Source organism: Perca flavescens, chromosome 21 (assembly GCF_004354835.1).
Source record: "Perca flavescens isolate YP-PL-M2 chromosome 21, PFLA_1.0, whole genome shotgun sequence".
NCBI lineage: Eukaryota > Metazoa > Chordata > Actinopteri > Perciformes > Percidae > Perca > Perca flavescens.
The window spans coordinates 23,939,405-23,948,735 of NC_041351.1; positions in this window are offsets into that span (position 1 = coordinate 23,939,405).

The following is a 9,331-nucleotide window of genomic DNA, read 5'->3' on the forward strand; positions in this document are numbered from 1 at the left end:
ATGCCAAACCTGTTGGTGGCAGTGTAACACAACCCACAGCTTATGTGTGTATTAAGATGATTAATACTGTGAAATCTGTGTAAAGTAACCATTATTTTCTGGCTACAGCTGCACGTAACAACTGCAAAAGACAAATTACTCAAAGTCCAGTTTTAATAAATGTATTCGTTTATTTGACAATTGCAGTAACGACATCCTCAGTAAAATTTTCAAAACACTATGCACTTACTACTGTCATGGGCACAATCTGTTGGCAATTACAATGGGGTTCCCACACAATAGAGCAAGTGTGTGGAGGTTTTTTGTCAGACAGTTAGGTAGGTATAAAAGGCACCTGCAGAACCTGGTTTTGATCACAAGCAATGGAGGAAATCATTGTCATCGTGAGGGATAGCCAACGTGCTGTGATGCTTAAAGTGAGCAGAGAAACAGCTGAAAGACTGTCAAGTGTTGAGTAAAAAAAAGAAAAAGTCAGTTACCTCAATACCATTAAACATTGGATGGCAATTATTCAAATGATTGAGATCTGCTTGTCACATACTGCAGCAAGTTAGAGCTGCAGAAAACAATCAAGGTAGGCTACATTCTGTTTTTACTATGCCAAACATGAATATTAAAGGTGCTCTAAGCGATGTTGGGTGATGTTACTTCTTAATTTTTTTTTCCTGCCGGAGGACAACTTTATTTTTATTATAGAGCAATATTTTTTATATACACAGTATGTTACATTCAGATTTAGAATTATATTCAGTGCATTAACCATTCACCCTGTTTTAGTGAGACCCTGGATCCATATAAGGGCAGGGGGGATTTAAAGCACCACGTACGAAGTGTAACACATAACACATAAAACACCACAAGGTGACAAACAGAACAGAAGGAAGCGAGACGGGTGACGTTACTTCTTGTTGACGTTCGAAGTATTTTCAAACAAAACGAGACTAGCTCGCCCCTCCCTCCTCCTCATCTCGTCCCCTCCCTCTCCCTTCCACGTACTAACCCCCCAACCCCCACCCCCAACTCCTTCTTGTCGGTTATTGGCTGGAACGCTGGAACACTGTTTGTGTATCTTTTGTGGTGCAGGGGCCTGTTTCACAAAAGCAGAATATATAAATCCAGGATAACTGATAAAGCGGAGCTTGACATAGTCTAATCTGTGCATCCTGGCTTGGTGCGTTTCACGAAGGCCAAGCCAGGCTGAGGAGGAGCGACTAGGTTGAGCCAGACTGAACTAATTCAGATAGATGCGCGTCCACGGATTTCCTCAAAAGACCGCGAGGTCGAGCACAGATTTACTGATGCCAAAATGGAGAATACGCATTGTACATAGGCTACTTTATACAGAGTGAGCAGCAGCTTCTTGTGGAAGTATAATGACGTGAAACACATTATTTGAATAAAAAGAAAATAACACGGCCGCTGTACTGAAACAGCGAGAGAAAGCTTAGCAGACGATCGCAGACCGACTGAATGCGTAAGCCGCCTAAATATCTACATTAACTGACCACTGCTCTGAATGGAAACCATCATAATCCTACCATTCAATGATTAGGCTACTGGTCATTTGCACAAATTAACAATTGTACGCTTTGCCTTAAAAGTAAGCAGAAGATAATGTTACTCAGGAAATTTACCATGAAGATCCATTTTCTATAACGCAAGAATATGAAGCGTAAATATCTCTTTCACTCTGTTCCTCCCTCTCTCTCACTGGCTAAAATATTAATTTCCTAAGTCATATTAACTTCCACTACTCGCTTTTAATGCAAAGTGTACAGGTGTTCGTTTTTGCAAATGACAAGTGACACATTGAATGGTTTCCTTTAAACAGTAGTTCATAAATGTATATTTTTTTACTATCATTTAGTCTGTCCGCTATTATCTGTCACGCTTTTTCTCGCGTTTTTTATTTTTTATAGAGGACGAGTTTCCTTCTCTACATATTATATGCCTTGCTCCCTGGTATATATGGACATAGAAAATAAAGACACTGAAGAAATTGAACTGTAAAATCTAGAAACTATAAAGATAATAAAGTGATAAATTCCATGCACACTATTAACATGAATGGAACAGAGTATATTCATCAGTTATTTCCCCCCAGGCAAAATATAAGGTCAAAAACCATTAAGGTGTCCTCTCCCTGTTGTTACATGAACGTACAGTAGCCTACATCACTAGATAGTTACTGGTCCAGTGAACTAAGTCTATAATTTGGGAGGATTGTATAGTTAGGATATGTTCTTAAAATTGTACAATCCTCCCAAATTATAGTCCCAGTTTACTGGTCAACAAAAATTGTGTGCTAAGAATGCCAAATACAATGTACATGGAAGAAAACAAACATGATCCTTATTGTTAAAGAATAAAAAAAGAAATGATACACTAAAATAATTTAAGGTGCATTGGGGAACTATAGAAATGTACAGCATTGTATGTATTGCCCTTAGTAACAGACTTCATTTAAAACTCATTTGAAATTTGATCAGCCTTTTCTAATTATCTCAACAACTGCCATAATATATTCATCAAACTTCTTACAACAATATGAACAGCAGTCTTCATACAGCAATATAACAGTAACAATGACAAATTTATAATTATAAAAAAAAATAATGGTCACAACTTTAAATAATAACAGTACTTAAATGAACAGCAATATGCACCTGTTGTATTTTAATCCAGGCTGATAACAAAAGGGTAAAACCACTGCTGAGTGAACAGAAAAGGTTCCAGGATTAAATAAATCCTGGCTGTTAGCCTGATCAGCAGCAGGCTAGCTGCACAGAATAAATCTCCATGGTGATTTATGTGCCTCTGCTTTCGTGAAACCGAGTCAAGGCTAAATTCATCCAGGATAACCAGGAAATCCCGGCTTAATCCCTTATCTTGGTTTTGTGAAACAGGCCCCGGGGGCCTGTTTCACAAAAGCGGAATATATAAATCCAGGATAATTGATAAAGCGAGGCTTGACCTAGTCTAATCTGTGCATTTGTGCGTTTCACGAAGGCCAAGCCAGGCTGAGGAGGAGCGACTAGGTCGAGCCAGGCTGAACTAATTCAGATAGATGCGCGTCCACGGATTTCCTCAAAAGACCGCGAGGTCGATCACAGATTTACTGATGCCAAAATGGAGAACACGCATTGTACATACTTTATACAGAGTGAGCAGCAGCTTCTTGTGGAAGTATGACGACGTGAAACACAGTATTTATATAAAAAGAAAAGAAACACGGACGCTGTAATGCAACAGTGAGAGAAAGTGTAGCAGACGATCACGGACCGACTGAATGCGTAAGCCGCCTAAATATCTACATTAACTGACCACTGCTCTGAATGGAAACCATCATAATCCTACCATTCAATGATTAGGCTACTAATCATTTGCACAAATTACCAGTTGTACTCTTTGCCTTAAAAGTAAGCAGAAGATAATGTTACTCAGGAAATTTAGCATGAAGATCCATTTTCTATAACGCTAGAATATGAAGCGTAAATATCTCTTTCACTCTGTTCCTCTCTCTGTCTTTCTCACGGGCTACAATATTAATTTCCTAAGTCATATTAACTTCCGCTGCTCGCTTTTAATGCAAAGTGTACAACTGTTCGTTTTTGCAAATGACAGTGAATCATTGAATGCTTTCAGTTAAGAGCAGTAGTTCATAAATGTATATTTTTAGACTATCATTTAGTCTGTCCGCTATTATCTGCCACACTTTTTTTTGCGTTTGTTTTATTTTTTTTATAGAGGACGAGTTTCCTTCTCTACATATTATATGCCTTGCTCCCTCATATATATGGACATAGAAAACAAAGACACTGAAGAAATTGGACTCTAAAATCTAGAAACTATAGTCCATGCACACTATAAACATGAATGGAACAGAGTGATATTCATCAGTTATATCCCCCCAGCAAAATATAAGGTCAAAAACCATTGAGGTGTCCTCTCCCTGTTGTTCCATGAATGTACAGTAGCCTACATCATTATATAGTTACTGGTCCAGTGAACTAAGACTATAATTTGGGAGGATTGTACAATTACGATATGTTCTTAAAATTGTACAATCCTCTCAAATTATAGTCCCAGTTTACTGGACAACACAAATTGTGTGCTAAGAATGCCAAATACAATGTACATGGAAGAGGAACAAACATGATCCTTATTGTTAAAGAATTTAAAACAAAATTAATCAAATAAAATAATTCAAGGGCATTGGTCAACTATAGAAATGTACATCATTGTATCTTAGTAATAAGACTTCATTTAAAACCCATTTGAAATGTTATCAGCCTTTTCTAATTATCTCAACAACTGCCATAATATATTCATCAAACTTATATGTGAACAGCAGTCTTCATACAGCAATATAACAGTAACAATGACTGTCACATGAATAATTATTTAAAAAAAATAATGGTCACAACTTTAAATAATATCAGTACTTAAATAAACAGCAATATGCACCTGTTGTATTTTAATCCAGGTTGATAAGAACAGGGTAAAACCTCTGCTGGGTGATCAGAAAAGGCTCCAGGATTAAATAAATCCTGGCTGTTAGCCTGGTCAGGAGCAGGCTAGCTGTACAGAATAAATCTCCATGGTGATTTATGTGCCTCCGCTTCCGTGAAACCGAATCAAGGCTTAATTCATCCAGGATAACTGGGAAATCCCGGCTTAATCCCTTATCTTGGTTTTGTGAAACAGGCCCCAGGTTGGCCAGATTGTTTTTGTTGCCGTTTGTAGAGCCTGGGCTGTCTACAGAGACCGCTTTTTTTTTTTTTTTTACAGTGTGTTCAGGGGGCCGGCAGTAAGTAATATGATTGCTGTATGTAACAAAAAATGTTGTAGCCTAAAAAATACGTGACATCGCATTGAGTACCTTTAAAATGCATGTGGAAAATTCTTTTCAATATTCTGGCTCTCTTTCTCTGCAGTAAACCAGTCACCCAGCCTCCTGTCTTTTTCACTGCTCAACCTCTATTCACCCAGGGCCATACTACTACTCCAACTCCCCAGCCTACTGTCCGTCCCCCCCCCACCCACACTCCGGTCCATAAACAGCCAGTAACTGTCACACTATGCCCTAATCCTGAAACCAACCCACCACAGAAGTCATCCTCTTCAGGCAGCTTCCATCCATTTCCATCCGGACAGCCAGAATCCCAGATAGGTACAGTGAATTTGTTTGTAATCTAAGGATTGGAATATAATATTAATGGCTTTTAACAATACTGCAATGTTTTTACAGAATTCATACACCGAACTACATTGCTGCTACTGGAGTTGACCAGACAATCCCTAAACGTCTAAACAATCAATAAACATAACAAGCCTTTGACTAAAAACTGGAACAGGCCTTCACTGCAAGAGGATACACATTCACACTGGGTAGAAACTGGGTAACATTCTCAACACTTACAAAAGAGCTAAGGACAGATCTCGAGCAACAGGAGAGGGCCTGCTCTGTTTATACATCTTAAATGTTAGTGGGACTTTCTGAAAAGTAATCAGTCTTCCATAATTCTTTTTCAGTGTTTTTTCACCCACAACTACAGGGCTTCATCAGCACACTTAGGAAGGGGGAAATTATCACAGCAAGGAATGTTAAAATACCAATTTGTGTCTTGATTTTGACTTAAATTCCATTGTGTCCTTTTATACAGCAAATGGATGAAATTGTTGCTCCGTGGTGGGGAGTGCACCACCCGGCACCATTATTTCCACTCCACTCTTCCCCAGTCAAACTCCCTCAGAAGTTGCATCCATCTGGCAATGAAGATCACCCGCCTGGTCCCTCAACTGTCATCCCCACTAACTGCACAGAAAAAGGGCACCAGACCATCATTCCATGATACATACCAGGCCCATGCTGAAAGGAGGACGGCTGCGTGAGGCCAGAAGTGACAAGATGGAGACGCCTAAAGGAAGTCACATGAGAAGAAAATGGTGACCTGCATGGGTCAAATCTTGACACAACTAAATGAAATTGGAAAGCAGCAAGAACAAATTATTGGGTTGCTGAAATAAACTAAAGATGTTAAATGATAGTTAAATGATATTTATGTGGCTGTCTTAGTAATACATAAAGAAAATTAAACACCACAAAACGAGCAGTGGTTGGATGGCTCACATTCACAATGGTGAAATACTCCCATGATTCCTTGCTGATTCAGCCTGAGCTTGGAGGCACAGCAGAAGTCATGATAATGTAGAGGCCCTTCAAATCCAAATGCCTTAGGGTTAAAACTGTGATTTTCACTGTAAGGTAACTGTCTCAAAAGTTCAAGTTATTAAATTAGTTAATGACCTTAAACATTTGCTGCAACCCTCCTTAGAGCCTTATAAAATATTGCAACATTGTATTACTATTTTAAACTTGGCATTTGACCCGAAGTGCCTCACATTACCCTGTGGCATACTGCACACCAGCTCACAAAGACGTGTAAAGGAAAGAGGAAAAAAAAGGGGTTATGACTGTAAACTAAAGTGTATTATCCTTAAAGGTGGCCACAAATCATGTCTTGGTAACGAGAGGCATCATGGTTGTTGGGCTGTGGTGAGTGTGGATCCGCTCTGTCCTCTCTGAGTAGAAGAAGACCCTGCTCATCTTCATCAACTTGGTCACCAGATTCCAAACAAATGTGACTGCTGCACTGATGTTTGCCACTTCCTTCATGTGCAGACACTTGAGCCTCCTGAACTTTAACTTTAAGATGCCAAATGCATGCTCAAGGGCCACACAAGCTGCATTGAGCTTTCTGTTAAAGCTCTCTGCCTAACAGTAAGGTGCCCATTATCCCCGTAAGGCTTCATCAAATGTAGCGACAAAGGGTAGGCTGAATCAGCAATCACTTGCATTGCCTCTGGTACCAGGGCCTGAGGATTTAATTCCAGTTGCCTTGCAACATATGTGTTGCGAAATGCTCTTGCATCATGCCAACTTCCAGGGTGACCTACATGAACATGACAAAAGCGGCGCTCGCTGTTGCAGAATCCGGTGAGTATGATGGAGTCAAATTGTTTCCTGTTATAATAGGCTTGTTGCAAAATGGTTTGACAATGGGAATGTGACATCCATCAAGAGCACAGACTGTATTGGGAAAGCCGGAAATGTTAAATCTGTCTGCAACACCCCTATTATGACTCCTCGTTGGAGTCCACAGACGGGCAAGAACAGAATGGGATACAGGCAACTTGGTATGCTGTGTGTTTGTGTAGAATCATCCCAATGTTGTCATAACATCCTAGTTAGCAAAGAAGAAATTATGATCAAATTGACATACAAATATCAGTGATAATACTCAAAATGCTTCAGATAACCTACCTCTACTTGTCCTCTTGACAGTCTGAAATGACTTTTAAAGTCAGTCACAGTGTACAAAGGTACAACTTCCTCAACAAAATGTGGTATTTTTGGAACCAAGCTAGGAGAAGAATAATGAAGCTGATTCTATACAGAATTATTAAGAACTCATTGTGTTTTTGGGAGCAGTTATTGAATTAATATTGTTGCTGACAAATGATAACCATCTATTTAATACTTTATATGAAATAAGAAAAACAGAACCTTGTCTTAAACTGCGTAACTATAACAAATAAAATTTGTATGTATTTTATGAGTGTTTTAATTTGCCAATGATGTAGGATAATTTCTAAACTCATTATTACCTGATAATTTAGGAGCATCATCAAACCTGATAAGTGGTTTTACTGAACGCAATCAGAAAAACATTAAACCACTAACGTTACGTTAAATGAACTGTGGCCATGTGTGCATTGTTCTTTTAAATATTTAGCGTTAATCACCTTTTCTGTTGAAGTCCATCTTTGTGGATAAGAAGGGGCATCTCTTTATCTTGAATTTCCTCAGCGATCAAAAACGCATACGCGATTTCTTCAATCATGTCTGCAAACTACAGGTAGCCTACAGATGACCAAACAGGATGTAAACATTTGTGTGACTTCCTGTATGCTTTGAAGGCTGCTGGAAAACGCGTCCGAATTGACTGCGGCTTTTTGTCACCGCCCCCAGCTGCTAGTGGTGTGCGATACTGCAATATTTGGTATTGATCCAATAGCAAGTAAATACCGATACGATACCGATACTTTTTAATAATTAAGGTGGATTCATCATCAAATTGCCAAAATGGGGGCGACCTCTAGCTCACCCAGTAAGAATCAGGCCAGTCCTGAAAAAGAGAGGCTTCTTCTCAGTGAACCTTCCCTGAATAAACATAAATGACATGTTATTGTATTGTTTTTTGTTATTTATGCAAGGACTACATGATTAAACTACGTATTCAGTCCGTTGTAAAGGTGTTCAACATTGGCTCACATTGAGCCAGACAATTTAAAAGAAAAATTTTGTCTATTACAATAATGTGGAATTCTCATAATGATAAGAACATTTCATGAAAGAAATCCGTTTCCAAACTTTGTATGCTTTTAGTTTCAACCATGTATAGAAGGGCAGGCATGTTGATCTAATGTTTGAGTATCAAGATCACCATGTCCAACTGCACAATCGTCCATATCTGTCATTTCAACAATAAAAAAAATTCTGAAATGTATTTTCTGCATTTGGATCTGTATTAACATGGCAATCGTGATAAATATTCTTGGAAAATATTTGCCAGAGATGCCCGATTTCACAATTTCTAAATTTGGATTAGATTAGATTAGATTATACTTAATTCTCCACCTTGGTGGAAAATGGTCTTTCAATCCTGGGCTTGTATTTAGTTTAGAAAGGGCTAAAAAGACAGTTTGAGTAAAAACGTTATTTGTTTAGTGTGAAGAATGAGACACATCTATTAATTGTGTCAAGTGTAGGAGTAACATTAAAGTTATGAAGTGATCAAGACACTTAACCTGCGTCAGTCACATTTTTCATACTTTTTATTACGTTTACGAGAAAAGTGAAGGAATTTTAAATCTTAAAACCGTAGTACTTCCCAAGACTTGTAAACAGACAGATGTGTAAAATACGTGCAGTTCCCATTTAAACCCAAAATTTCACTTTTGGCAGTTTGACACTTAATAGTAATTAATGTGAGCTCACTATGAGCCCATCAAGGTAAGGTGCAGAGGCTTTGCAGGCCATTCACTCTGCAGTCTACACCCAACTTGACAACCCTGCTGCGAAGAAAAATGCAATAAAGTCCACCACAGAAGCAGCTGAGATGGCTATGGATCAGCAGGGCTCATCCATGGGGCAATGCTGCTGGGACACAGATCAGTGTCAGATCAACCCTGGCTGGGTCGCCCGAGGGTGTATGATGTTGAAAGACCTGAAACAACTGATGACCTCAGATAACATCACTAATGA